Consider the following 7,500-nt stretch of genomic DNA (forward strand, 5'->3'; position numbering starts at 1 on the left):
GAATGTAACAACTGAAGGGGAATTACGCTTCTATCGGTGGTGTCTAAGGTGTTTACCAGAATCATCCTGACAAGAATTCAGCAGGCTATGGACAAGCAGTTACGGAAGGAGCAGGCCGGCTTTCGTAAAGGAAGGTCGTGTACCGAACAGATTTTCACTTTGAGGAATATAATAGAACAATGCCTGGAATGGCAGGCATCCCTGCACCTGAATTTCATTGACAGTGTGCATCGGGACACCCTATGGAAACTCTTAGGGCTTTATGGCATCCCACAAAAGATCATCAGAATGATACAAGCTTTGTACAGAGATTTCACATGTAGCGTTCGCCATGAAGGCAATCTTACATCATGGTTTGCCGTGGAAACCGGGGTTAAGCAAGGATGCATGCTGTCACCTCTATTGTTTTTGATTGCTCTAGACTGGGTGATGAAAGAAACAACAAGTCCCCAACGTACTCGGATTAGATGGAAATTGACAACTGTATTGGAAGACCTGTACTATGCGGATGACATCTGCCTTTTATCCAGCTCTGGATCTCACCTAAGCGAGAAAACAGCAAGATTAAACAATAATGCGCGTAAAGTTGGACTTAAGATCAATACAAAAAAGACCAAATGGATGAGCACTGGATATAAAAGGAACTGCCAAATCAGAATAGACGGGCATGAGGTAGAGAAAATCGACCAGTTCTCTTACCTTGGCAGCATGATTGATGTGCAGGGCGGCGCTGATGCAGATGTGAAAACACGTATTGGTAAAGCCAGGCAGGCATTTACATCGCTGAAACCAATTTGGAGTTCTAAAAGGATTTCTCTTAAGACCAAACTAAGACTCTTTAATTCAAACGTAAAGACAATGCTTCTTTATGGCTCTGAAAGCTGGAAAACGACTCAGGAAATAGTTAAAAAGCTGAGGGTCTTTATCCATAAGTGCCTGCGCATTATACTAGGCATAAGGTGGCCACAAAAGGTATCCAACCTGGAAGTGCGAAACATCTTTAAACAAGAGGACATTATGGTGGACATAACCCGCAGGAAATGGACATGGATTGGGCATGTATTAAAAAAGGACTCTGGCGATGTTGCTAAAGAAAGTTTGTTCTGGACACCAGAGGGGAAAAGACAACGGGGAAGGCCAAGAATAACTTGGCGAAGGTCAGCGGAGAAAGAACTCAAGTCCATGCACCTGACCTGGAGTGAAATTCGAAAGGTGGCACAAGACCGCTTCTGCTGGAGAGAGACTGTAGAGGCCTTATGCCTCCCATGGCTCAAAAAGGACTGATGATGTATAGGGGGTCCGTAAGGGTAGTCCATGGACCAGTCCGGGAGGCAGTCCGTGGACCCAGTCCGTAGAGGGGTCCATGGACCGGGGGTCAGTGTTTTCCGGTCACCCTTGAATTCCCACGTGTTGCGTGACATGATGTGAGCTTGTTTTTAGGCGAGACAATCGGTGACACTGATAATTAAACATTTCAGTGGAAGTTCAGTTTGTTGCATGCACTCCAAGCGAATTTCAAGCATTGATTTGCTTATCGTGAGCGAAATGAGGGAATCCAACGGTGAAGTATGTTAAATTTTTGTTTTGTGCGACCCTGTTGATATTCGTTCCGGACGCGCACATGTCATCGTCTCGCCCAGGTGGAAATCTTATTAAGATCTTACTAAGATTCTTAATAAGTTTCTTAATAAGATCTTACTGTGTTTCTTAATTAAGATTCTTAACAAGATCTTACAAGATCTTATGAGAATCTTGTAAGAATCTTATAAGATCTTAGACAAGTTCTTAGATAAGATCTTGTAAGTATCCTGTAAGATTCTATCTAAGATCTTACAAGATTCTTACACGATCTTTTAAGAATCTCTTTTAAAGAAAGTTACAAGATATTGTAAGCTGTTGTGGGGCTAATATCTTCCAAGAATCTTTTTCCTGATCTTACAAGATCCTTCAGGAATCTTGGGCAATATATTGCAAGATTACCAGCGATAAACTTATAAATTTTGGGGGCTTTCTGCAGGTACAGGAAAGCAAGTTGCATTTTTGGTCACTTGGAATTAGTCTTTATTTGGAGTTGTTTTGTTTTACATAATCTGTGCTCCAGTGACCTGAAATATTACTGGTAATAGACCATTTTACAGTTGTAGCTAAGTTACCTGGCCTAAGAATGGAAGAGATGCTGCCGGTGACCCTGTTTTGATACAACCTCCGTGCTTTTGTAATGTTAATATGGACTAATTAGAATTACAACAACACAATTTACATGATAAAAGCAGTGGGGGCTGTATCAATGCAACGTCATGGGCAGCCTCGCAGCCATTCATAGGCTAGGTCGCTGAGCAAAAAACTGTAAAATGGCCTATTCGGGTCACAGTAAAGTCTGACCTGAATTACCCATAACATTTCAATTCAAGTTCAAGATTAGTCAAAAAGAGGCTTGTTTTCATGCTTAAGAGGGGTCCTGAGGTATTCTTTCCCTTCCAAAAAAACATTTTTTTACCATAATTTACACTCCTTTTGCGAAACAAGGGATCATAGAATAAGGTGGGATTTTCGTATCCAATTTCTTGTTGATAAGTTCCGCTTTCTACTTTAATGATCGCAAAAGGAGAGTGAATTTAGAATAAAACTGGGCAAAATTCCAACCACAAGAAGGTGTATTTTCAGGCCAAGTTCAATTAATTTCTCTATAAGCTATTTCTAAGATTTATTGACATCTTTTACATCTTGAATCTAAACACTTCTGATTCAGTGATTGCCTTATCTGTCCCCATTTTTTCTGAAATTACACTTCCCCAATGTTATCTTTTATTGCTCCTGTATAAAAAAAGATAAGGAAATAATGATTAGTCAACTGGACTGTGCAGCTTAGCTTTTCCACTATCAAAAACGTTGATTGGTTTAAGGCAACAGTTTTAATGTTGAAGCTATGAGGGTAACACATTAAGCTAAAAACAGTATATGGTATATTGGAATGAAGTTTTAGACTAAATAGAAAGTTTTCCTTGTGTGTGTTCGAATTTACAAAGTAATGCTAAATAAAAAAAATACTACCGGTATTTTAACTCAAGTTTGCTTTCTATGTTACTTCATACTTAATTCACTAACTTAATTGATACTCAATCCTCACTTTTAAATAAAGTTATTGTATTGTAGACTTACAATAATTATTGTTAAAGTTTTTGGTTTTGGTATAGGGTATTATTAGTCTTCAAGCTGGCTTCAGCAGATAGCAATATATGGAAAGTAAAGAAAACTTATTTCTTGCTTGCAGAATTTAATTGAATTCTAGTGATCTAGAAGCTAAAGTGCAAAGTTATAAATTAAAAGAAAGCATGATTTACATTGTCACGTCCAGAGTTGATCCAGTGGATCAATGGATCAATGGATCAGTGGATCAATCCAGAGTTGATCAATGTGTGAAAAGCAGATTTTTACACAGCTACCTATCTTGGCCCAAAAGGTCAATAAATTATCTCACACATAAACTTGCACGTAGTACAGGTTGATGCACTGAGTGCCATAGTAACGAGCAGCATTAATCAAAAAGGACACTGTGGGAGAGCTCTTAAATCATATGTGCTGTGGGAGCGTTCTCCAATCATTTAGTCATTTGCTCAACCTTTTGTATTATCAAGCTACGGAAATTCTTGTTTAAGTTTTTTTAATTTATCTACTGGGTGATTAATACATGCATAAATTGGATGTGTGAAAAATATTTGAATGCTAAGTCGTAAATTTTAGAGACAGTCTAGAATCGAAAATAAACAGTATCCTCTCATAGTTACAGCTTACCTCTTGTAAAGGAGTTGTTACCAACATTTTCTTGTTTTGGCTCAGCGCTTTTCACGGGTAAAACAACCGAAATGCAAGCTCGAATCATCCTTTGATCAACCGATTCCTGATCAAGCCCCGAATTTCTTCTTCTTTCTCGTGACTGCTGACAAGAGCATAAGGTGGCTCACTCGTTCTCAGTCTCTCATCTGCAATCCAACATGGCCGACTTGACTCGATTTCTTGCACTCACGAACAGAAATTGAACAAGATTTATGGCGGACTCACTGTTTTTTAAACCTTTTATTAAAGGCCAAAATAGTCTCTTCGTTGAACGAATTGACTTAAGTAATAAGAGGCTAAGTTCCTCAGAATTTTAAGTCCACCGTGAGCCCCCGCCGGCCAACCTTTTGGCTACTAGAAATTCCAATACTTCCAATTTGGGGCAATTAGTATGGAAAAAATAGTAGAATGGTATGTTAAAATAGTGTAAATTTGAAGTATAGACTCAGTTGGTCACACATTGTTATGAAAATCAAGCTGTTTCAGTAGGATTTTCCAGTAATTTTTTATCTTTGTCTTTTCTTTCATGTTTTTGTTTTTGAAACCGTCCACACACTCCCTAACCAATATTCATGTTAAAAAAACAAAAAACCTTGGCTCGTTCATCTTCAAAGAATAAAAACTGTTGTGAGAGAAAAAGGTTAAGACTTTGAAAGGCCAAATGAAAGGCCACAAGTCCAGCCTGAATAAACGTTCTTTAATAAGATTGTGAAAGGTCTTTACTAAGATAAATTCTTGCAACATCTTGCCGGACAAAGATCATGCACAATATTGTAGGGTGTGTACTAAGATCTTGTAAGATCTTCACCAAGATCTTATGTAGGATCATTACTTAGACTTGCAAGATCATTCCTAAGATCTTATTTAAGATCCCTACTAGATCTTGTAAGATTTTTTTTTAAGATCTTGACTTATATCTTGTAAATTGTTTACTAAGATCTTTTGTAAGATCTTAAGTAAGATCTTTTAGGATCTTGACTAAGATCTTGTAAGATTTTCACTAAGATCTTATAAGATCGTTTATGGTAAGATCATGTTAGATGGTCCTAAGATCTTGTAAGATTTTGTTAAGATCTTACAAGATCTTAGAATTTCAACAACATTAAATTTTGGAAGAAAATTTGATAAGCAAATGTAATAAGATCTTATTAAGATCAAAGATCTTAAACAAGATCTTATTAAGATCAAATATCTTAAACAAGATCTTACTAAGATCTTTATCTTAACACCCATCTTACAAGATTCTTACAAGATCTTGTAAGATCTGATCTTAATAAGCTTTCCACCTGGGCGGTTTTTGTTTTGCACGTAACTTGTCTGTTTTGCAAATTATTCAACTTTTTCGGAGTTATTGTTAAAATTAACGTGTTTAACATTCAATCCCTTGATTATTAACAGTGGCCATGGCAAAGTTACGGGCCGACGATGAACTGTGTATCGATCGCTTATATTTGTTTACTATTTTGTTCCTAAATTACACCTTAAGTGTTGTTAAAATAAATGATGCTCTTTAACGCAAAATTGAGATTCAGTTCTGTTTTTTTTTTTTTTTTTTGCTGTGGAGATGTAGATCATTTATCAACTGGAGCAATAGTTGCTAATGTTGTTTTTGTGAAAATGAGCATTTGACGGTTGCTATTTTGAACTTTAATGTATGCACACTGACACTACTTCTCAGGAATATTTAATTAAAGGGGCTAGGTCACGCAATTTTAGGCAATTTCAGCACTGATCGAATGGTCATAGAATTAACTAAAATATCAAAATAACTGTTCAAAACTATAGAAGAACTCTAACAAAACACAGGGAAGCCAAGAAGGGACATGGATGGACAAAACTGGAGAGGATTGAAATGGATTGAATTTGGGTAAATTTGAAAAACGTCAGCCCACTTTTTTTTTCAAATTTATATCTGTCTATATCGAAATGTCATTTACACAGCTAGAAAATCATTCTTAGTTGTTATGTGGCCGTGATTTTCCGAATGAAAGGCCCTTGCTCTGCCAGTTTCACGTTTAGAGCGTTTAGAGCTCATAATTAACAAAATTAAACAAAAGTACCTAAAATAGCGTAACCTAGTCCCTTTAAGCTTTCCATTGGTGATAGTGAACTTTCTTTTGTCATTGAAACTATTGTTTTTTCGTTCGAATTTAAGTTTAAATGTACTTTTACTTTAGTGTGTAAACCTCGGTGATTGATGAAAAGGGTTGTTTAATGCGGCGATCAAATCGAAACTTCAACATCCCCCCCCCCCCTCCCCGGGCATTTGACTATATTCTGTGCCCGAGGAGTGGGGAATTTGACCTTTGCCTGCGCGGGGTGGGGAAAATTGAGCCGGGAGTGTAAGGATTTCTTTTTTTTCGGGCGCCGAAGTCGCTAACAGCTACAAAACAGGTGTTTGGACGTTGAAGTTTCGAGTTGATCGGCGCGGAACGCTGTGAAAATAAATAGATTCTTCGACAGGCAGCCCAAGCTCGGTACACGATTTATAGACTTTGTATGGGAAAATTAACTTTGAGCTTCTCAATGCTAAAATAAGCTGTAAATGTAGAAATAAACTTCACTTACCTCTACCTACAGTTGTCTTAGTCTTTTCTGTGAAGTCGGAGAGCAAACTGTGTCCCTTTTAGACGGGTTTGTGGCTTACGAATGTTTACGATGTCGTTAGTTGTCATTTCCCCCACAGAACACCCACTTTCCCCTTTCGGAATTGGACGACGTTAGGCAATCGTCCAATCAGAAAGGAGCAATCAGCATGACGGTTTGTGACTGGCACATGAGAATCATGCTACGCATTCCTACCGCTCGAATACTGTGGGATCTTCCCTTTATGAGGGGAAATGACAACTAAAGACATCGTAAAAAATCGTAAGCCACAAACCCGTCTAAAACGGACACAGTTTGCCCTCCAATTTCACAGAAAACACGAAGACAGCTGTACGTAGAGGTAAGTGAAGTTTATTTCTACATTTACAGCTTATTTTAGCATTTATAATTTTATATTCCCCATACAAGTCATGAATGAACTGGCATAACAGTTTCAAAAAAATTGTTCATTTTATTTTAAGTACATATTCGAGGGGAGTGATAAGTCTTTATTTTTGTGCAATTTAGAAATCTAAAAGGGTACTGTAGTAGCAATTAAGAGGCAATAGATCGAATATTAATTCTTGAATTTTATTTAGCTGGACCACCGAAAAATTGCAATGTACCCCCCTGTCCCGCGACTAAAGAGTTACCATTGTGATAATTCTTTGGTCGCGAGACAGGTTGTTGAAAATTGAAGAAATTGAACTATCTGAGGTTTAATCCAAACCTCAGATAGAAATCTCTACTCTTCACCATTTACCCTTTACCCTTTACCCGTTACCCTATAATGTTCAGGTCTTTTTAGCCTTATTATTGTGCCATTTAGAAATCTGAAAGGGTACTGTAGTAGCAATTAAGAGGCAATAGATCGAATATTAATCATGCCATCTTGAATTTTATTTAGCTGGACCACCGAAAATTTGCAATGTACCCCCCTGTCCCGCGACTAAAGAGTTACCATGGTGGTAATTCTTTGGTCGCGAGACAGGTTGTTGAAAATTGACGAAATTGAGCTAATGTTGAAGTTTAATCCAACATGACAAACCTCAGATAGAAATCTCCACTCTTCACCATTTA

The 7,500-nt window shown here is 37.6% G+C and overlaps 1 protein-coding gene and 1 long non-coding RNA gene across 2 annotated transcripts in view; both read right to left on the reverse strand.

Annotated features, from left to right (window-relative positions):
* LOC138055991 (uncharacterized) overlaps positions 1–7,500 on the reverse strand; it is a 118,289-nt gene that overhangs the window by 33,759 nt on the left and 77,030 nt on the right. The window lies entirely within an intron of this gene.
* LOC138057240 (uncharacterized) lies at positions 2,589–3,907 on the reverse strand. The gene is made up of 2 exons (XR_011133622.1): positions 3,793–3,907; positions 2,589–2,814 (listed from the first exon to the last, which is right to left on the reverse strand). It is a non-coding gene; the product is annotated as an uncharacterized lncRNA (long non-coding RNA).

Source organism: Montipora capricornis, chromosome 7, assembly GCF_036669925.1.
Source record: "Montipora capricornis isolate CH-2021 chromosome 7, ASM3666992v2, whole genome shotgun sequence".
Lineage (NCBI taxonomy): Eukaryota > Metazoa > Cnidaria > Anthozoa > Scleractinia > Acroporidae > Montipora > Montipora capricornis.